The sequence below is a fragment of the Anas platyrhynchos genome, chromosome 4, assembly GCF_047663525.1.
Source record: "Anas platyrhynchos isolate ZD024472 breed Pekin duck chromosome 4, IASCAAS_PekinDuck_T2T, whole genome shotgun sequence".
In the NCBI taxonomy this organism is placed as follows: Eukaryota; Metazoa; Chordata; class Aves; order Anseriformes; family Anatidae; genus Anas; species Anas platyrhynchos.
In genome coordinates, this window is record NC_092590.1 from 23094937 (window position 1) to 23117916 (window position 22980).

The following is a 22980-nucleotide window of genomic DNA, read 5'->3' on the forward strand; positions in this document are numbered from 1 at the left end:
CCCTAAAGGGCGGCTTCGGACCCGGGGGGGTTGTGGGGCCGTGGGGGAGTCGGTGCGATCGCTTTATCCGCGGTGGTCGGTGTCTCAGCGCGATGCGCCGGGCGCTTGGCGATGCAAAAGGATGCCTCCGATAGGGGATAAAGCCATATGCTCGCGTTTTCTATTAAAACGTGGGTTGTTTTTTTTTTTTGTTTGTTTGTTTCCCACCGTGCTTTGTGCTGTCAGGATGCTGCTTCTGCATCCTGCCTCAAATGCATTGTCAAACTCGCCAACGTATTGGTAAAGCCCGAGCTGGATGAGTTCTTCATTACTAGAATTCGTGCATTGTGCTCAGCCTCAGCGTAACTAGCCTCAAATTGTCCGGCTGCTGCCGTGCGGTATGTAGGTCATAATAAAAAGCAGCTTTTTCTTCACCAGCCTTCAGTGGGCTGCGTGCCCCAGCGCTGTGGTTGATTAGTTGGTGGCACTTGTGCTGCTAAGAGCAGCGGTATCGCAGCCCGCTCACACCTCCCTCCCGAAGATATCGCGCATACCGTGCTGCACGGAGCACAACACGCCCATTGTGTCCCTCCGTTTGGCGTTCAATAAAAGGAAGGAAACCAGCACTCCACATGGAGCACGAGCACGTTAATAGCACAAGGCGCTTAAACTTTTATTGGGCGACCTCGGCAGCAGGCTTTCTACCGAAAGCTGCAACAAATAAAAACATCAAGATGAATGTAAGGCGGTGATGGAAACAGGATAAGCCGTCTGATGAGGGCTGTAGGCTAATGCTGTAGATTTTCAATGCAAAATGAATTGCTTTGAATAGGTATTAATTGCAACACATCTGTTTTAGCGATGAAAGCTATAGTTAGAAGCAGGTCGATAAAACTACAATCCCTCAATACAAATTTTTATATTAAAGGCAGCATTTTGTGAACTTCCAAATGTATTCTGAATTACCTGATACCAAAATGCATTAAATTATTCTGACAACTGAACCAAACACACCGATTCACTATGCGGCTTCAGAAAATGAGATGATAATTGGTTTAAATCTTAATAATTATTTGGATTTTAGTTACACTGAGATGAACTGTTTGGACAGTTGAGAAGACATGGGGTGAGGAATTTGAGGTCTGGTATCTTTATAGTTAAATTAGTAACCAGTGTTCTGTAATTAGGAGCCAAATTCCACTGTGTTATTTCTGTGTATATGTCCTGCAAAGGTATTTGGACAAGCATGGTCAGCAACCACCCCCCAAATAAGACACGCATTTGGAAATAGCAGTTTATAAATGGATGGCTACCATGCATTTTCTCCATTAGAAAAGCTTCATCTTCCTTGAATCATTGCAGGATTTTGTTAATGGGTGAATGCACACCCCAAGTCCTTTCTTATACCCATGTGTAGGGGTCACACAGTAAGTTGTTGAGAGCTGCTTTCATCTGCGTTCTATAAAGTGGAATGCGTATTTACAGTGTGGTACTACATGAATATTCATGATTGAGTCTGTAATTATGATGAAAATGATAAACAAGCCAAGCTAGCATTTCCTTTAAGGTGTTTGTAACCCTCTAACAAAGAGAGCTTTTATTATAACAGTGAGAGCTACAGATACAGCAGTAAGCAGAATGTCGAGGATTTTACAGTTCGAGGTGGACATATCTCACTGTGAAGAATTTATGGTGTTAGAAAGCATGTGAGGCAGTATTTACTAAGACAAATCAGTAAACACTGTACATCCAGTTAGGTGCTGATAGATGCATCTTATTAGTCTCTATTATTGTTGAGAAAAGCGTTATGCATTCTTTCCATTCTGCTGTTCTCCCTTTGTCTTTTTTCTCATATCAATTCCCAGCTTCCCTGTTTCCTTACGGTCTCTTTGGCAACATCTGATCCCTCTGAGCTATTTGTAAATCAAATTGGTGACTCTCAGTAATGGCCATGGAGGTGCTGCAATAGAATATAGTTTGGAGGAAGAATTTTAATGAGATGGAGGTAAGAAACAGCAGCTAAGTAAAGAGTGTGTCCGCTATGGGCTAATTGTACATGATGTAAGGCATGGAGGGGTAGAATCCTGTCACTGGTGTCAAAAGCAAACGGGTATAGAAGATAGGTGATTTCAGCTCATAATCAGCTGAAAAGTGTTAATAAGCAGAAGGTTACCAAGAAGACCTTGAGAATAACATGATGGAAGAAAAAATGGACTATTCAGAAATGGAAAGGATGTGATCAAGTTCTGGCTGAAGTGTAGAAGTTTTTCAGGATTCAGTAGAGCCATGATGATTTCGATCCAATGAACGATTATACATATTTTGAAAGTCTGTGTGTTATGCAAAGTCAGACTCTTGGTCTGCAATGGTGTACATATCACCAGCTGTCGTGGTTTAACATTAGTCACTTTTTGAGAGAGATGACTTTAGAAGGTGACCGTGTGGAACCATGTATTGTGATCATAAACTGGTTACCAACAAAGCAAAAGCAGGCAGATCAATCCTAAAATGTAGTATCATAGTAGCAGGTGCAAATAGCAAGAACAAACAGGATGACTAAAGAAGGTTTAATCAAGTGCTGTAACAGTTGTTTGGTATGTTTGTTTAAAATCACTAGCTTTGAGCAAACAGTGATAAGCATCAACCAACCATGTGGTCTGTGGAGCACAGTAACCCTGTGACAGAGCTGGTGTGGGAACGTTACCTACCCTCAGCCTATGGACTAGTCTCCAAAATGCAGTATGCCTACATATAAGATCAACCTGTGAGTAAAAATACAGATAGCATGTGCCCAGAAAACATGCTAGCGTACCAGATTAGGGTACACTGCATAACATTAATGCTGTGGAGTGGCCAAATGCCATCTCTGTGTTGGAAGGATCAGGTATTGAATATAGTACACCAATGAAGAGGGAGCTTCTGAAGCTGGTAAATTGCATCAGATGTTACCCTGAAACAGTGCTTCGGCTCCAGCTAGACTGTCTGCATACCATAGACATACAAGTTGACAATTCTGGATTGTTTGTAATCTTGAATTTTATAAATGTGTGGCTTGATAGTGTTCTACTACACTGATCTTTTTGTTGTCACTTCAGTATGGTATTAAAGTGAGTTACTCATTGACAGTTGGCATTTTCTTCATATTCTGTTGGATGTAGTGCATAGCTTCCTATTAGAGATGACTACCATAATATTCAGTCCATGTTCATTTTTCTTTAAATAGTGTGGATTCTTTTCATGCAAGCATTTTAACACAAGTATTCTACTGGAACAATAAAAAAAAAAAGTCTCAAGGAGATGCTGACGCTTCTGTAATTACGAAGTTTCTTAACGGTCTTGAGCCCAGTCTAAAAAGCTAAAAAGATTTCCAAAGGCACTGATTCTGTGGAAAACCTCATGTATGGGAGGGATTATTGTGGGATAGTGGACAGAAGTAAATACTTAAAGGGCACCATGTATCTTTGAGTAAAAGCATGCCAAATGGCAATGTTCTATATTTACTCTTGCTTTCAGTTTTTTTTTAAGCATTAACTGTATTTTTCTGTTCAAACCTATTGTTCCATAACAGTGATACAGCATAGCTAATGCTGTTGTAAAGCAGGAAATTCCAAAGGCTGAGCCTTTTCTCCTATTATTGCTAGCCTCTTTCCTAAACAGACTTAATTTTAATCTTTCTGTACTGAATAAGGATGGTGTTCTGATCCATCCACCCTTAAAAACATCACCAGCCACCATCAAGGGGTTGAATAGGACAGATATAGTTCTGTGTTCTTAAATAACTTAAGAAACATAATATATATATATATATAATAATGTGTGTGTATATATATATATATAAACAGCTGATTCTGAGAATCCCAAGCCTCAAAGGATTGGTGGGGGAAATAAGAAAGCAGGAAAAGCAATCCTTCTTCCTCCCAGTCTTTACTATGATTAAATTACACAATAAACTTTTTCATGAGCCTTTTCAGCAGATACATAGTGTTGAAAGCTTTATTTTTTGTAGGGCATTTGTCTTGCATTTTATGTAGAAGTATTAAAGCAGAGTACAGCTGAATTGTTTGATGGGTAAGTTAAGTTACCCCTAGTCCAGCAGTGGTTGCTGACTAACTAGGTTTGTCCACAAGCATAGCAGTTTTTTCTCTTTTGCTCCTTCAGAACCCAAAAAGATGGGCAAAGATGCATGTAGGAAGCCCAAGGGAATCAATAACTGCAATTTTCATAGCTGAGAAATCAACCTTTTACAGGATTATAAAAGTGGTAAAATGCATTGTTGTCTAAGGCTGTGTTTGTTTTTAGGATCAACAGTTCTACTAATAGGAAATCAGTAGTTATGACTGAAGGTCAAATTAGCTGGAAAGGTCCTTGTGTTTTGTTTTGGTTTTGTTTTTTTCAAACAATTTAAAAACAATGGGTCCAGTTCCTTACTGACATTTTTCTTTTAGGAGTGACAAGAGGTGAGTTCCTAGTTCAGCCACAGTAATACTGAACAGTAGCTGTAATGCTCTTTAAGAGGCTTAGGGTTGCATGGCGTAGCCCATGATGAGAAGGTGCAGCAACTGCATCAAGAGCAGAATGTAGCAAATGTCTTCTTTTTGCAATCCTCAGACTTGCACTCTAGCCTGAATGTAAAGCGTTGTCACCACAGAGAACCTCGAGTGTTATGTTTAATAAAGCCATATATTTTTCTGTGTGAAAAGCATGAATAGGTACAAGTTTGCAAACCGTGCCACTTTGCAAAAAGGTGCAGATAAATACTTAAACATTGTGTCCATGGTAAGTGATGAAGGTGCAGAAGATACAGCAGATTTTCCTTTGTCAACATAGTATAAATATTTGTACCTGATGTACGAATTTAAAAGATGAACAGGCTCCTATTGACAGAGATCTGGTCAATGTTTGTCATGAAATACAGTTAACTGTCTCTAGACATGGCTGTAAGTAACACCAGTAAAAGAATAGAAATAGGGATTTCTGGAATGTAATTTGTGGAAGAGAAATTAGTACTTCAGTTTATCATGTACAGAAAAGGTGGAGTTATGGAAACAGGGTGGTCAGACTTATATTTTTACTATAATTAATGACATGAAGTGTAGAAGTATGGTAGACTACCACAAAACCTGTAAGAGTACAAATTTAAAGCAGTTAGTATTAAGACTACTTCTGGCCTCCTGATCAGAATAAAATAAAATTAAATATAAATAAAACAATCGCTGTTGGCAGCTACTCTCATAGACTGCTTTGAACTTGACTACAGCAAGGATACACCGTAGGGTTGACTTCTGAAAGGCCATTGTTTTGCCAAATTTCATTTTAGGAAATAAGAAGGGGGAGGCTGTCCATGATGCAGGTGTCTGGATCATGTCTGACGTGTGAAAAATGCATGAACTGGGAATTGCACACATTACTACAGAGGTCTGTTGATAAGTATAAACAGTATTTTCGCTATTACAAGTGTCCACAAGGGAAACTTAGCAATGCACAGCCACAGAACTAAGTGAGCTAAGTGTAGGGTAGACATAATTAGATTGGATGTTTAAATGTTGTCTTTGTTTATTTTATCTTAATATTAAAAAATGATACACAATAAGTATAAAAACAGAACTATTTCCTTTTTGTAAGCATAAACGTAATCTGAAATCCAAGATGTTGGCACCAAATATACAAGCAGGTGCAAAATGAGATTTGTAAGGTACTAAATGCCTGTTTCTCCCTTAATCTCATGTTCATTTGAGAACCTTAATTTCTCTACTCTGTTATGCAGATAATGAGAACTTTTGTAGTTTGGCTGTGGCAAATAAAGATGGAATTGTTGGTATGAGGTGATTGGTGAGAACTACAAAGAAATGGTGTTTTAGGAAGGCCGTTCAGTAAATCTATAGCACAGAATATTTTGCTCTCTGCAGTGAAGCAGGTGGGCTAATGGATTAAATGTCCCCAGTTTAGGCTTGATATACTACTTTTAAATACCATGAGACTTCTGCGAAGGTTTTGAATTTCAAAAAGACTGTAGCTTTTGAGGCAATCCTCAACTGTAGTGACTGGCGTAGGTAAAGTATCTAATGAATGCTTCCCTTTTAACATGGAGCTCACACTACTGACTTCTGTGCATTTTGTGCTTTTTTTTTTTTTCAGGTGTTAAGCAGCTATTGTCTGTTTCACATATCAACCCTCTATTTTCTTTTCTATTTAACATACAGTAAGGATTTTGGAGATGACCAAGCAGTAGCATCACAAAGGGATGATGGCAATGGAAAATATTTGGTATGCATCGGTTAAGTCATATTGATTGTGTATATCACACTGCTCCTTCTAGCCAGTTATGCATTTTACACGTTTTAATGAGCAACTTAAGACAGAAGCCAGCAGTTGCCAACACTATTTTTATTTAATTTTATTTCTAGTGAATTTCTAATTAACAGGGATCTCTGAGCAGTGACATTCTCCCAGATAATCAGATTCATGTTAATTGCAGTGTTTTTCTTCTGGACAAATCTGTACTTCTTAGGAATCTCAAGAAAATAATTTCAGTGTGAGCAATGCAATCAAATGCTTTGCTTTGAATAAACAAAATATAAAAGAGGCTAATCAAATGAAGTGCTACTGTGTGAGAGCTAAGCGAGGTGTTGACAGGTCTGACAGTAGAATAAAGACCAAACCAAAGGCTCTGTTTTGACATACATGCAAAACAGAGATATTAAGGCAAATTCAGTTCTCTAAAAAACCTCTTTAAGGGTCAGTCTGCAGATATAGATCACGTAATCTGAGCCTTGTAGATTATCATTCTACTTTTAAACAAATACAGGAGAGGTTTTTAGTTCATTACTCGCATAGCTGTAGATTTACACTTTCCTGTGCTTTTGACAGTGATATTTTATTCACAGATTTATGCTCTTGGGCAAAGGCCAGATTCAGGACACATTTTATTATCAGAACTGCAAACCCTAGAAAATAGCTTGGAAATCTGCACCTGTTCTAGTTAATACATACTATAGTGAAGCATTAGGAGGATGCCTTCAAGTTTAAGGCAATGGTTTTCTTAAAAGCAAAACAAAAATAATTGTGGAGATGTTGTGTTAAATTAATTCAGGTGTGAATTTGTTTACTTCCCATAGTATTTAGTGGTGTAATTATCTTAAATACAGTTCTTTAAAGTGTAGATAGATCAGTTAGTGTTTAGATAAAACCACAAGTGAAGATAAAATAGTATGACTAAGTAACAGCTATGAACTGTACAACAGCAAGTGTTCTACTGTTTCTGTGTAGACGTGTTCTACTTCCAGTTCTGGCATGCTCTCTCGGTATCATTAGCTGTCAGAAGAGAAAGGGCAGACAAATTATTTCCTAATGAATGGATAAAAAGACTGTCATCTCAGTTGCTGTCTGAAAGGAAACTACATTTAAGTAATTGTTTCTGTCAATATTAGAACATCATCAGGCAAAGACGGGACTGGAGTTGAGTTCTCTTTGCACTAGGTGTTAGGCACACAAGAGGGATCACATGCGATTCCAAAGGTAAACAGCAAAACAGATTTATTCATAAATGTCTCTGACCACTCAACCATAATACCAGTACTTTCCTCTTTTCCTGTAGGCAGCCTAGCAGAAGTTAAAATTTAGAAAGGAATTGAAGAACAAGCAAACAGTATCTTGGTAGATAAACTTGGGAAGTGTTCTTATGCTAGAAGGATACTGTCTCTTACAAATGAATGGAAGCGTATGTGAGAGAATCCAAGCAGAAGTTGTACAAAGCTGTGATGAGAGCCTTGGGAGTTGCAAGAGTAGAGAAGCAAAGACAGCTGTGACAGCTCTAGAAAGGGAAGAGAGGGGAGATACGATTGTGGTGGTGGGAGGAGGAGGCAGTTGTATGCCCACTAGTGGACAATGTGTGCCCACTATTCCAGGGCAAATAAGTGCGGTGGCATAAAAGCAAAAAGCTGGAGTGGGCTTATGAGGCACATTTTACTGTGGTCAGACAACATTACTGAAAAGCAGGGTTCCAGATACTGTAGTCAGATTGTGTGATGACAGAGGCCTAAACAACAGCATTCCTGATAGAGGGCAAAAATAAATAAATACAATTAAATTTTAAAAAGAAAGGTCAATCCCATCAGGATAAACTATACCATACTGTTCCAGAGACTGAAGGGAAGCAGGTGTGAGGAAAAATAAGCTGGCTCCTTGAGAAATTCATATACTTGAGTTATTTGTGTGTTTAAAAAAAGTCATTATTTGCATTCTAGTCAAATTTCTGACTTACGCACAGTATGCCAGCACATACCACAGATGTTCATGTATTTAGTGTCTATATGTACACTTTCTTCGAATTTTAATTCTTTTGCAGATTTGAAAGCAAGTTGTGATCCCTTTCTGCAGTTGAGTCCTTTATGTGCAATTCAGTTTTATACCCAAATGAGTAAGCTTTGGCTGCTCACAAACACTTTAGAATGAAGCATTAGAAGTTTCAAATAGATACTTACTTGAACCTCCCTATCACAACAAGACTGTCGTTAGCTGTCTTCCACCAGTAGTGGAATAATGTGATTCTGTGGATAGGGGTCAGGCAGCAGGTAAAATGCAGGAGTACCACTTCATGAGAGAAGTTGCTGCAATGCTCTGTCCACCTGGCCACTATAAAAGAATAATACTTGATTTTCTAATTCTGAAGTCAGTTTCCCAAAACATATATGAAAAAGTTATTTACATTTTGAGCTACCCAGTCCTTCTGCTTTATCTATATCTTTGCTTACAATTCTCTTTTCTGATTCCTGTCCATTATTTTTATACTTTCTGTATATGTGTCTGTTTTCTTACTACAAAAAATCTTTCCAATACCTGCTAGTAGTTTAAGTGTTTTTTTATGGGAATTGTTTTAGTTGGGACAAAATGTTTTAGAGTGTTAGTGGGATGTCTTCTGTGTGTTTTGCTTTATATTCCCATGTATCAAGCATGCAAAATGTGAGTTGTTTGTTTCAGTGCACGTACTTGATTTTTTAAATTATCAGCTGACCAGAAGCTTGAAGATGGCCTGAGTTCATACATGATTTAAGAAAGTTTGCAGTGTTATTTTCTTTTATGTGTAGCCTTCTCAGAAATCTATATAACTCTACTATCACTTTCAGTGCTGTCTAAATCTTAATCAGATTTCTATAGGCTTTATTTTCCACTAGGTTTAGGAACAGCTTCTCTTTATGTTCGTTACAAGCATTTTTCAGAACTAGTAGTTGATAATGCCATGAAAAATTTGCATCTTTCATATGTAAAATCTAATGATACAGTATGAGTGCAAAATCTGTACACTTGGCTTTTTTTTTTTCAAAACATTGCAATCTAATTTCTTACCCCTAAATGAGTATCTCCTGCTGTAATTGCTGAAATTTTCCCACTGAAATTGCCTTAGCATCTAACCTTTTTTAATCCCCTAGCCTAAAATTCCTGGTAAAATACTGGAAAGATTCAAATAAGCTGAACAAAAGTGTAGTACTTACGTCTATTTCCGTCGCTTGAAACAATGATTTTTTTTTTCTAAATACAGGTAGGCAATTAAGTCTTCTCATTAGTTAAATCCATGCTGAAAAGATCAGCACCATCTGAATGAATCTGTCCACCTCATTTACAGTATTTATTACTGGAAATGGTTTTACATTTATATGCATGCTTTTTAAAAATCATTTTTTGATTTCATGGTAGATGCATAATTCTACATTCTAAAACTTAATGAACATCAGAAGCTACTCTGAAATTATACTGAGCTCTTTGGAGCCCACAAATGCCAATCAGACTTGAAAATTGAAGTCTGTGTGGTTTTGGTGTTTTTTATCATGCTTTGTTCTGTGCTGTCTCTATTGGAAATATGTGAAAGTTCAAAATGTTGCCATCTAAATGACGCTAAGGGATCACCTTATTTTTATGAAGAGGCTGGATCAGGAAATTGAGCTATCAAGTTGCCATTATCAAGGCTGTAATGTTTTGATATGTTATCATAAGATTTTGTATGCTGACTTTTTAAAGTATCAATCACGTAAGTTTATAGCATAGAGTTTTTTTGTTTTTTTTTTACTTCAGTGCTGTTTCTTTTTTTAAAAGTACTATAAAAATGGTTTGAAACACTTGACTGTGGGACAGTTTAGACTTTAATCGAGATTCCCATGTTTCTAGTTCATCCCACCAGTCTATCATTAGCTGATTTTGTTATAAATAACCCAAAGCTGTACAGGTACTATGTAAAACTACTGTTAGTGATTTCCTACACCCATTGTACTCTGGTTTCAAAATATAGTCTTTAGGTAACCGTCAGTCCTGTATAATCTCTTTTCACCCTGCTGATCCAAATGCAAAGGCTAATAAATAAATAAAATGTGTTTCTAATATTTTCCTTATGAGCAATTTGTTTAATTGCCATAGAAATCAAATGCGCGTGAGTTTAAATTGCATGTCAAGTGGTCCATAGCAGAAAGCAAAGCAATAACATGTTTTGAACACTATATTTGTTATAACCATACTTCTGCCGAGATGTTAAAAAATGCCTGCTTTTGATGTTTGTATATACAATGCTAATTTAACAATGTCCTTATCTCTACATTCTCTTCCAAGAGGTAAGATAGAAATCTGGAAAAATTAACTATCTTTTGTAAATTTAATAGAAAAAAAATACTTTTAAACCTCTCAAATTTCTTTTTCCATATATGTTAATTTTTCAAGCCATTCTAGAAGCAGAGGATAACAAAAGTCACTGTCTTCATCCTTTAAGTACATATTTTTGCTAGTCTATTTTTACTTTTTACTGATCTTTGTCTAAGGATTAGAATTGAGAGTTTGTTTTGACCAGGACCAAACTAACCAAAAATTAAAAAACCTTGAGGCAAAAACAGGTCTTTCAGTTTTTATAAATAATAGGTGGGTGACTTTGAAAAGCAGAGGATGTTGAAGTTCTCAGGAAGTAAACAATTTCTAGGAAGGGAAATCCGCATTTCCATATGTTTGCTGTTCAAAGAGGAAATTACCTAACAAATGTACAACTTTAGGGATACAAAATGGAATAACTACTTTAAATTATACTAGCTTTGTTTTCCGGCTCTCACATGCCTTAGGATCTGCCCGAATGAGACTGTGATGTTTTCATTTCTGTTCTTCAAGCCTTTTTCCTTATAACTTCAGCTGCTGGGGATTTAGGTTTATGGTATGTGCAGAGGTGCTGCTTCCTTTACACAACGTGCAAAATACATGTAGTCATATCATGTGAGTTTCTTGCTGTTAGAAAATGTTCTCAAGAGCATTTCTCTCTGCCTTCCTCATTGTTGCTGGCCTTTGTTCTGTCACTTGGGATCTCTTAAGGCCATAAGGTGTGTGCACAGCAGCTCTTGAAAAGTGCATGTAGCCCATCAATGTGTATGAATACTGGCTACCAAAATCCGAGATGGCAAGAAAGTGTTACCTTAAATTTGTGTCTATAGAAGATCTTGAATTTTTCTATGCAGCAAGGAAGCCTATGGTGAAAAACATGGTTGCAGTTCTGGATTTTTGTATTAATTACTGATGTTCATTACTAATCAGCAGTGAAAGTGTACTGAGGGAGAAAAAATATGAAATTGCTTTTAAAACCCTTTACATGTCACCCGCAAGGACTTCTGTCTTGTCATTACTGTAGGTGCCACATAAAAAAAGAGTCTAGCACTGTTAGTGAAAAATTAGTAATGTCCTGCAAAGAAGCCAGCGTGGAACAGCTGGCAATGCAGCTGTAACATCCTGTGTCGCCTTATACACAGCAAACATCAGCTTTTCTTTCCCCAGCTAGGAGAAGCGTGAATATAGCTCAAACAAATGTTTCAAATGAATAGTATGTTTGACAATTAATGGTACTATAGGGAAACCAAATAGCAAACAAAAAACGTAAAAGAGCTCTCATTTTCACTTAGCAAGAGTTGAAGCATTGCATGATAAATGACAATGTACTTAATGTGCTTCTGTTAACAAGAAGGTAAAACAAACAAAACCTCAGCACTGATTTCAAGTCATCCCCATAGTGGGCTAGGGCCAATTTGGTTATAGAGTATCCGTAGCCACTGGTGGATGTAGGCATTTTGCTAGAACTGCAGCTTTGGAAGCATTGGAAGCAGAGTCCTCCTTTCAATCCAAGCTACTAGCACGGGAGACTGTCACATCTCTGGGGAAATTATGACCTTCAGAAATAGAGATTTGAACAGGAATGGAGCACTTTTCTGCGTAGGAGTTCCTGTTAATCATGATATATCTTACAGAAGAGATTAACCAGGGTACTTACCACCAAAAATAAAAAAGCATCATTTAGAAGCTTCCACCTGCTCTGTCATTCCCATTCTCTATCATACTTAAATAACTTCTCTCTCACAAAGTTACAACTGTCTCTACTTATTTGGGCTGTCTGGAAAGCATCAGTTTGAATAATGTAAACAGAGTGTCAAGATTGTTGATCAAAAAATCAGTTGCAAGTTCTCCAGGACATGAGATTTTTTTCTTGTATAGTTCTACATTGGTATGCAATTAATTAATAAAAAAGGCCACTGTAGCTTTTGTCTTTCAAGACAGTGTGAGCATGCTGCTATGTAGTAACATCCAACTGTATATGCCCCCTGATGACATTGGTGTGACTAGTTGCAATTAAACTTATAAGTTGAGTCCTTACAATTATCTGTTGGTGTGTGGGTGGGAAAGAAAATGCAGAGAAGCTACTGTCTGCATCTCTCTGGCACCAACAATTTGGTATATGCTACAGCCTACTTTGGGGGTCACACTTAACCTCATAAAGCCTTGAAAGACTGATATTTTTAGCTAAGGTGTACGTTGGTAGAAATGACACTTGTGCCCTTGGTTTTGCACTCAAGCTCTTGCAGTCCTAGAGCTTTTGAACTTCTCTGCAGGAATCGCAGTTTGTGCTTCTCTATATAATTTATTGTCTTTATTGTGTAGGCCCAACTTCATAGATTATGTGCTCACCAACAGCATGAAGCTGTAAGCATGACAGGCCAGTTCTAACTTACTAGATGTTGAAGGGAGAGAAGCAGCTTTATTGTAACCAGAGAGCAATGGAAGTAAACACTTCAGTGCGATTGCAGAAACAACTTTGTGACCATAAAGGGGGGTGGCGAGGTGCATGTCACCTTTAAGGAGAGCAGTGATTGTGCTCTTGACTAAGATTCCTAACTCCGGGACTCTGCTCAAAATCTCTTACAATCTGACACATCTAACAGCATTTTCTTCAAGTCCTATATTGTTTGTTCAAGTCCGTTATTGTTTTCTGCTGGTTAAGCCTCAGTGCTAAGTATGGCTACCTGTCAGGCCCTCAACCTTGTCATGCAGGCTGTGTGTTACACAGTGTGGAGGTGCAGGCACCTACGTGAGGGCTGGCAGCTGGGTAGTGCTGGTCCTGCTTTTTCTTCTTGTGCATGATTGGAATTTGAGCTTGGTTCTGTGTAAGTACATCACCTGAACAGCAGGTCATTGGGGGCTTAAATTACAATAACGTTTCAGGGTTAAATTACAGTAAAGGACACTTCAATTAGAGCTAGGAAAAAGTAAGCAGTGGAGTGTATGAAGTTGGGATATCTTTCTTGCTGGTTGCCTTCTGAAATAGGCTGATCAAATGTCTGTCAGGAATGATATGCCTGTTAATTTGCTATTATGAAGCAAATGAACAAGATGACCTAAAGCCTTTCTTAAGCCTTTGGTGTGAGGGGTAATTGGAGAATTGATTCAAATTCAGCCTGTTGCTTCAGCTATTGCTCCAAGTCAGAATGGTTTATGACTTCTCACAAGTCGGCATGGCTTAGATTGTAAACCAGATCTGTTTTCACACCCTTCAGGAATAACCAGTCTGTCACTGCAATTCCATCAGAAAATCATTTCAGAATCAATCTATAGATGCAGCTCAAGTAAAGACATACAAATGTGTAGTCTGAGGCAAAAACATATTGTCATAAGGAGAGTCCAAGTTTACTTCAAATTCTGCCAGAAAGTGGTATGTAAACTGAGCAAAAAACCCACGTTAGTTCTTGGAGCTGCTGCATTGGCCGGATGGCCTTGGTGCCCTGAGGCACGGCGTGCTGAGCCAGCTCCCTGGTCAGCTGCTCATGTGCAGTTGACTTCTCCTCCCCAAAAAGATGGGGAAATGATCCTTGTAGTGCACCAGATGACTTGTTTTTCCAGTGGTCCGTTCAGTAATGTCATTGCCAAAGGAGTTCCTGATGTCTGTGGCCTTGATAAAGACACCAATATTGGGATAGATTTGTTTCAGCACCTTGTACTGGTGAAAGCAGTAATTCTTCTACTATTCTTACTGCTTGTACTACCACTCTTCTGCTTCTGCTATTCTTACTGCTCCTGAGGACTGCTTGTTGGCTCAGTGGGCTTGGCTCAGTGGGCTTGGGTGTTTCAGCAGCACCTTTTCTCACCTGTAAGCAACCTGAAGCAAAAGTGAAGGCAGTGTAGCTGTAAATGGCATGAGTCTAGTGGTGGCTGAGCTCTTTAAATAACTACTTGCTTTGCAGCCTTAGGAATGGATAACTGTCACAATTGTGTGAAAATTGAGCAACAGGTTGAGAGTTGAATCTGAAGCAATTGTATGTCAGTGAACTTTGTCTGACTTTAGCCTTTTTTTTTCTTTTTTATGTTAATATGTTGCAATTGGAAGTAGGGAACCCAAATACAAATGTTGGGTCTTGCTGAAAATCAGATATTGCATTGAGCAGTGTTTCTGGAAAATACCAATTCAGAAAAATATCAAACTCCACCAGTACTATCTTGTGTTCTAAAACACCGAAGTGTAGTCTAGTCGTAGCTGGAAGCCTTTAAAGCTTTACGCAGTTGCTTATGTCTTTATGTTTTGCACACATGCCTGTGTGTTTTCATTTCAGTGGGTTGTAATAGCACAGTGGATAAGCTGACTAAAGGGACATTTATGGAAAGATGGTTCCCACCACTGTTTGATTGACTTTTAATGAGAGATTTTGTGCTGTGTTGATTTGACAAGCATCTTTCCCTTCTCCCTGGGATTCAGAGCCTGAAAGCTTCAGTTGTGGTAGGTCTGCTTTTGCCTACCCTCTATGCTATGAATAGTAGAAAATGTTAAAATTGCTTTATTGGTAAAATTAAAGACCATTTGTAATGTAGGTCCCTTATTTTTTTTTTCTTTACAAAATTGGCAGCTTAGCAAATTATCTGAACACCATTGTGGTAATTATTGAGAAGCCTAATTCCTTGGTGGATTTAGTCATGGTAATTGGAACAGAAACTCAGAACAGAGTGTGGAGGTGTAAAGCCAGCCTGGCCATTACCTGGCTGTTTAAGAAAGAACAGAATGACATTGGGCCATGTAGAGCTCTGTGGCATAACGCTTTGAAGTAAAAAGGGGGAACTGGGTCTTGTGTGTCTTCCGTGAATTTCTTTTGCTTTGTGTGGACCAGCTGGCGTGAGACTGAGGGGCAGCCATGCACAGGAGCATGTGTCACCTCATAGCCTAGTGATAGCAATGCTCCATTGAGAAGGGGCTGTGTTGTTGTCCACGGCCAACTAAGGCTTTTATTTTTCTGGTTTTAATATTTCAGCATGACTGGAGGAGAGGCTGGCATTCGAACTTTCCTTTCTCCCAGATAAATTGTCTTTAAGCTAAAGAGACTCTGGATCTTGTTATGTGAGCCACACAAGGTCTCTAATTGCTCTATGAAAGACAGAATCACTGAATCATTTAAGTTGGAAAAGACCTTCAAGTTCATCAAGTCCAACCACAACCTGACCTATGGAGTCAATAGACTACATCCCTTAATGAAACTGTGCCTTAGAGCCACAAAAGAGAAACCTGGTGATGGGCCAGTGTCCTCAAAAGACTGGACTGTAGCTTGATGCTTAGTATTCTGTGTAAGCAAAGTGGGAGATGTGACTGAAATCCTCCTAGAAATTTAATGCAGATTTTCAGGATCTGTGATGGATGTTTTAATGTCCATCAACAATTTTTTGAAAGAAAGAAGTGGTGCGGTAACAGTCTTCCACTGTTTTTATGAAAATTGAAAATACCTTGAATGTTTTGCAGATGTCTGTCCTTCAGATGCAATTTTGATAAAATCAAAGTTTGTACATGACAGTTGTGGTTTCATCAAAAGATACTGGTTTGTTGGTCTAGCAGGAGATCTTTAGGGGCATAGGAATTCTACTGTTAAGGCAGTTCTGTATAGCTAAATGAAGTTTTTAACGTTTGTAACACTGGATTTGGGCTCAAAAATCCTTTTGAGTACCAAGTTCAATAAACCCAGTCATTTGTGTTTATAAGTCACAATGCGCTTTTCAGGTTTAAGGTTCTTGCTTGTTCACAGGTCTGGGGCTTAGGCTTTATAGTTGAACTGCTACCTTCCCCTCAGCAAACATAAACATGTACAGTAGCTGAACTCATTCCAAACGCAAATGAGTCTGAAAGACGAATGACCTTGTATGAAGATCTTGAAACAATGTACTAGTGGTGTGTATTGATAGTGAGATAAACAATAGGCTTCTGTTCTATATTTCCTGAAAAAGGCCTTCTCGTCTTTATTTCCCCATACATTTTTGACTGTTTACCCTTGGAACAGAGGAAGTTAGTTCTGCTAGTGAAATAATGCTCTTAGCAGGCATATCATTCTGCTTGTCTAGTTTGTGATAGCTGCAGTGACTAGAGTGTTTTCCACTTAATTAGGAGAACAGTAATATAGTTTGCTGCCAGTTATGTGGAACTGGCATAAGTATTGAAATTGGTTACAACAGGCGACCAAGAAGAGGCTCCAAATCCTTAGATAATATGGTTTTAGTAGTTGTTTTTTTGGATTTGTTTTTGTTTTGAAATGCGCTTGAGGTTTTACTTAACTTGAAGTCTCTCATTATATTGTAATGTATTTATTTGGTGTGCAGTTAAAGATACATTAATTCTTAAATGATTCTATATTATATGGTGCTATATTAATCAAAAATTGCAACCTTTTCAGTGATAAACAAAGTTGAGTCCTTAGATATTAAAAAATAAATCTGTGACATCAGTGAAATTTAGTCAAGTTTTGCCAAAGGTAACTGGCAGAAGATCTGGTACTAATCCTCTTTCCTGCTTCTGTTCAGAGAACAGGTTAATTGTCCAGAGATGTATTGTCTCAATAAGTATCTGAGGGTGCTTTTCATTTTAATAAATCGATATATTAGAGCTCAAAGAACTGTGAAGAATTTCAAATCCATAGCTGCTGATTCTATGTAAAAGCCTTTTGCATCTTCAGAAGTATCTAACCATGAGGATAGTAGGTAGCATTGTGCAATTTCTCAGAAATACCAAGATTCCTGAAAAGCAAATTTTAAGATGCAAAGCAAATTCAGCTTACTGTGATAACAGAATTTCTTATTTACAAGAGAACTTTCACAAAAAATCTGCCTAGGGGCTTTGTTTTTAGATAATCTTTTCAATCATCAGTCAATATTTTTGTTGTAATCATGGGGGGCAAGGAGGACAACAGACTTAAATTCCAGAGATGAAAATGAGAACAGGATATAGCTGAAAAGAGATGACGCCTTTTAAAGAGAGCACAGATCTTTTGTTCTAGAGAAAACAGCATAGGCAGCTCTTCATAAAATGCCATTTTGCATGAACTTCAGTTGATATTAATTAAGTGAGAGCATGATTCTTCATACTTAATCTCTTGATCCATGTCTCTCAAATGTATGAGTTATCAGTTAAACACTTCTGTAAAAAAAAATATATATATAAATATATATATATATTTGGAAGTTCTCTTCTTTTGCTGGTTCAGAAATTGGCTGATAACTCTTGACAGTGTCCTGAGTGCTTTCCAAGGAGCATGAGACAAAAAAAAAAAAAATATATATATATATATATATATAATAAAAATAAAACTCCAAGTTTACTCTTTTTGTTCTTCCTTTCCAATTTCAAAGTTTTTCTAATAAGCTATATGTGAATGAAACACTCCTATACTAAACCTGGAGATAAAATGTTAGTAACTTTGTTATTACCTAATGATACGAGCAAGGTGGGCCATGTACTATTAATTTTTTTGAAGGAACTGATGGCAAAGACTTTGGGTGGGGTGGAACCCCATTCTTCTTTCTGAATGTGGAGAGCTAGTTTGGGATACACTGAGACACTGGAGAATAGAATTGTGTATACAGGAAAATTAATGTGCTAATGAAGTAATAGAAAAACAAAAAACAAACAAAAAAACCCAAACTTGGACTTCAACAAACTTTACTGTTCTTAAAGTTTTGTGAAAGATGAGACTTCTCTAACGAGATCTTTAGTACTGGAGTTATGAAGCCGTGAGGTATTGATACATGCTGTGAGTGTCACTTCTATAGGTTGCAATTCATCTTCCATGAGGGATGTAGGTAATTTCCCACTTCTCTAAGTGTCTTGAATAAAGATGCTATTATCATGTGCACTGCCACAGATAAGTAGATAAGAGCTAGACTGCTTCAGTAAACCAGTAACTTGAATTCTTTGAAACACGCATTGCTCAAATTGTCAAGTTCTTAATAAACGTTAGTCTCACTATTCTTTACAAAATGTCTCTTCATGGAAAAATAGTGATATGACAGCTGCTTAATCACCAGACTCAAAATGGTTTATGGAAGGGGCATGCATCTTTTCTCAGTTTCTGCTGTTTTTAGCCATGCTGGGAAAAAAAAATGTAGTATTTTAATATTGGATAGTTGATTGAGGCAACTTTTTAGTTTCCTCATGGTTAGGAAAAAGTTGAGGTGTAGCTATGACAGTACCTTGGATGCCTACATTCTTTCTTGAAATACTGAATCTTATGTCCCAAAAGTTTGCATCAGTTTATTTTTCAATAGGTGGCGTGCCTTTTTCAATGCGTAGAGAACATATCCATACTCTTTGTGTTTCTTCTTGAGGCAGGTAGCATGGAATTCACTTAGGCACATTATCACGTTACTAGAAGGTATTCCACTACTATTACAAAATCTGAGTAAGAGCATATATAGAATAATATGATAAAGTAATAAAGACATGTATAAAATAATATAACAAGGTAATTACACCTGGTTGTATGGTGTATAAATTCACCTGCATAGTTTGAAACATATGCCATTTGACCTCACAGAAGAAGAATTCTTCAGCCATTGCATGTGAAGTTTCAGTGACTCAGTTGTGTATAGGTTACATCTAGGAACCCAGTGAAAGTCAAGATTTCCTTTATTTCTCTGCAGTGGAGAAGTTAGGCATCTTTTCTGTCTTTCAGCATGTTGAACAATTTTCCTTCTCTCATCTATAATGATTCTTCTGGTTTGTCAGAATTCTGACCAGTAGTGCATGGACATGGAGCCTGTGGGGACTTGAACCAAATGCCTATGTCAGCAGTGTGTGCTGTACACTTCTTGTTCATGGTTGACTGTTCACCATCAATTAAATTGTACTACAGGGTGACACTAAAGAAAAGTTGTGCTTGAAATCAGTGTCACTGATATCCATGAAATGGGAAATATGATTATTGTCATCCTTTGAAAAGCATGAGGTAATAATCTGGATAATAGTGACAAGTCTGTTTACTAATAATGAACAGATAATTAGATTTCTTTGAGAGCCAGATGATATTTATTGTATTTTTTGGCATCTAGTGTTTCTTGTAGATAATGATTAACTGATTTACATCTTGTATTTAAAGCAAATATCGGTATATACTGAAACAGTCTTTTTGTCATGTTAAATAAATGCTAACAGGTAAATCATTCACACAAAAACAGTTGCAGAGGGTGTGTGAAGAAATAAGGTGCCAGAATGGGTTACATATTAATAGTAAATCATCCTGCTGAGAAGATGCTTCAGAAAAGAAATACTGCACTCCAAGACATGTATTGCATTACTTGGGTACTGAATTGGTATTGGTAACAATGATTTTAACATTCTTCTATTTTCATATTTGCATGGTATTAGCATTTAACATAAAAAAGTTTGGTGTCTTGGCCTGTAACCATCAGACAAAAGCAATATGGATAGTAAGGTTATGTAGCATCTGACACTAGTGTTTTCGTATGTACAGGTCTTGTATTTATTTAAACTGCACTGCATATTCAACCTGTTCATTACAGCTCTCTAGCCAACTATTATTCACACCATCACATGTTGTCTAAAATCGAAGCTGTTGGATTCCTTAAATGTTTTTGTTCATGGAGCTCAAGTTAAATATAAACTGAGCTTTTTAACTTCTGTGAATTAGTTTTGTGGTAAAATAATAGCACCAAACTAGCCATTTGGGGGGGGGGGGGGGGGGAAAAACAGCAACAATGATTAATTTGACAGGTTGGTATTCAGTACTTGTGGGTTGTATTTTTTCATTGTAGCTGCTTTAACTAACACAACACTAAAAATGGTTGAGATCAAATGGAAGGGATTTTCTTGTGCTAATCCAAAAAGAATTTATGCTTTATTTTCAAACTTGTTAGCTTTTTCATTGTTCTTATAAGTGCATTATAGTTACTGATTTTTCAATATTTGTACCTCAAGACTCATATACTTAGTTTTGCTTATTTTTAGCAATGAGAGTTGCTTTACCACTTGAATAGCTTACTAAGTAGCCTGTGTTTGGCATCCTGTTTCAGGTGTCTGTATAACTTTCAAACAGTTACTACTTAGAAATAAACTAGACATTAAGGTGACCCATGACTCCAAAAGTGTTTTCAAATGAGTCTTTTTAGCTAAGTAGAACATGACTGAAAATCCAATATATACTGAAATATAAAATATTTTTACCACACCAGCTTGCTTTAGGTTTTGAGTAGGGAATAACTTCAATCTTCTAAGTTGCATGAAAGTACTAAGTTTTTTGGTGATAGTGCTTTAAAAAGATCTTTTGCGGTCTTTTCCCATCCTCATTAATTTGTTTTGATGCATTGTTTTCCTGGTATTTTTGTGTGATGAAAAGTTAAGCTGGTTGGTTGGGAATGCAGCAGAAGGGGACGGGGAGTTCTTTGACATGTCACTGAATGGCCCATGGTAGGAAAAAAATGGAGTGCCAGCAGCTTCATGTCACTAAGTTTCCAAAATAGCACTGATGCTGAAACTGGAAGCTTGGGACACAAACTAGAAACAAACCAGTGGCTTCAAGCTTAGTCAACTGATTCATCTGCAGCCAGATATGATGCACTTAAATGCAAATAGAAGTCCATCCATCTTGGATGAGCCTCTCTTTAAAGAAGGCAAAGCATCTTTAGAGACAACTAATTTCAAGATGTATTTTTCACATTAAAAAAAAAAAATCATGTATGGTCATTCATTTCCTGAGCTACAGGTAATAGTCTTCAAGGCCTCATCTCTGCTTCTAACAGAATTTTCCTTTTTCATCCACAAACTTGTTCCCTACTCTTTCTGTTTCTTTAAATAAAAACTTGGACAATGAACAAAGCGTTGGTGATGTGTTTTTTTGTTTGTTTGTTTTGTTTTTTTTCCCTATGGATTTCCTGATTCTGTTTATGTATTTATTTATTTTGCTTGGGTTGGTAGACTGGTTCTTCATTTCTTCTGTATTGCATTTTCATTTTGATTGTAGGCAAGCCCACTGCTGCTGAAAATAGCTCAAATGTGCTTTGAACAGAAACATCTGCTAGCAGCTCAGTTTCTTTCTCTTTCTTTTGCAGATTCTTGCATGTGAGTTTAATTTCTTGAGAGAAATCTTCATAAAGGGCTAAATAAACAAGATCTACATATACAGAAAGTCCTTATTTCCTCTGCACTAGAGACACAGCTAAACTTGTCTGTCTGGTAAGTCATATTTTTCTTAAAGGTTTGTCTTTCTTCCTGCCCTTATGACTTGCATTCTTGAGCTTTAATTAGTGTTCAGAGAAAACAACTTCTGTTTGCTAGTAGTTCTGCTGCATACTATATGTGTAGAATATACATACAGAATTATGATGAAATCTACAAAGGCATTACTGTGCTGCTTTTGCAAACTTCAAAACACTACCTTATGTTTCTGTAGGATGCTTTGGGGTAAGTGGATTTGTAATTCTTTAGCTGGTAGTTTGTTCTCAGTTCTCTATAATGAAATCATTAAATGTCTTAAAGCAAAAATGGTAATTGTTCTTTCTTGAAATTACTTACCTGCTGGGATGTTCTGTATTTTGTGAATTAGCTTCAGACTCTTTATTACAATGTATATTCAGCATCAAGCCAGAGTTCAGAAATAAATGTTGCCAGCGATTCATTCATGTCTTATAGCTTGCAGGTTTCATTTTGTGTAGATAAAATAGCTTCATGTTATTGCTACATTGTTGTTGCAACAGCATATTTTTTTGGTAATATGCACCTATGTCATAGGATGGTAAGCATGGTTGTCAGTCATTCATTTTATAATATAATTCTGTAACAGTTCAATTCACGATATTGCTGGCTTAGTTTCTTGAGTTTTTGCCTCTACTGCTTGAAATATTTTTTTTCCTTGGTTATGGAATTTTATCAGAGTACAACCCAAACAAAAGAAAGTTGGTTTTGTAGTCTACCTTCTATTTTTATTCTTTACTGTGGTTCAAGTGAAGAAAATCTTTGAAGAGCAAAAAACTTTTGCTCAGTGCTGTGGATTTAAGCAGTTGGCTAGCATTAAAGGGCAGCCTGTATGTATCTAGTCAATCTCATCATGCATAGTAGCCCTTTGGTTTACCACAATTATTGTGTACTTACTGCATGTCCTAGTTCTGTGTAGTTCATTGGTCAGGCTTCGCTATAGCCCTAAAGTTAGTTCATTTCAAAAACATACTGAAAGCCAAGTCTTATATAAAAGCAGTTCTACATTTATTGCCAAGCAGTAGTTCTGCATTATATTTACATGAGGAGTGAGGGGGGGGGGGAAATACACACGTCAATGCTTTTACATAAAAATTGTTGGGGGGTGACGTTGTCCAATTGATTTACATTTTAGTAGGGGACTTTCCAGCTTAGTTTTGGACAAAAAGAGAAGCTCTGAAGTCTACATGCACATTTCATGTAGCATATAA

At 37.2% G+C, this 22980-nt stretch overlaps 1 protein-coding gene across 4 annotated transcripts in view; it reads left to right on the forward strand.

Moving 5' to 3' along the window:
• SORBS2 (sorbin and SH3 domain containing 2) overlaps window positions 1-22980 on the forward strand; it is a 154373-nt gene that overhangs the window by 154 nt on the left and 131239 nt on the right. For all 4 annotated transcript variants that reach the window (XM_072037190.1, XM_072037194.1, XM_072037192.1 and 1 more), the window contains exon 2: window positions 21628-21751. The gene's annotated coding sequence lies outside the window, so the exon portion shown is untranslated. The remainder of the gene's footprint in view (window positions 1-21627; window positions 21752-22980) is intronic.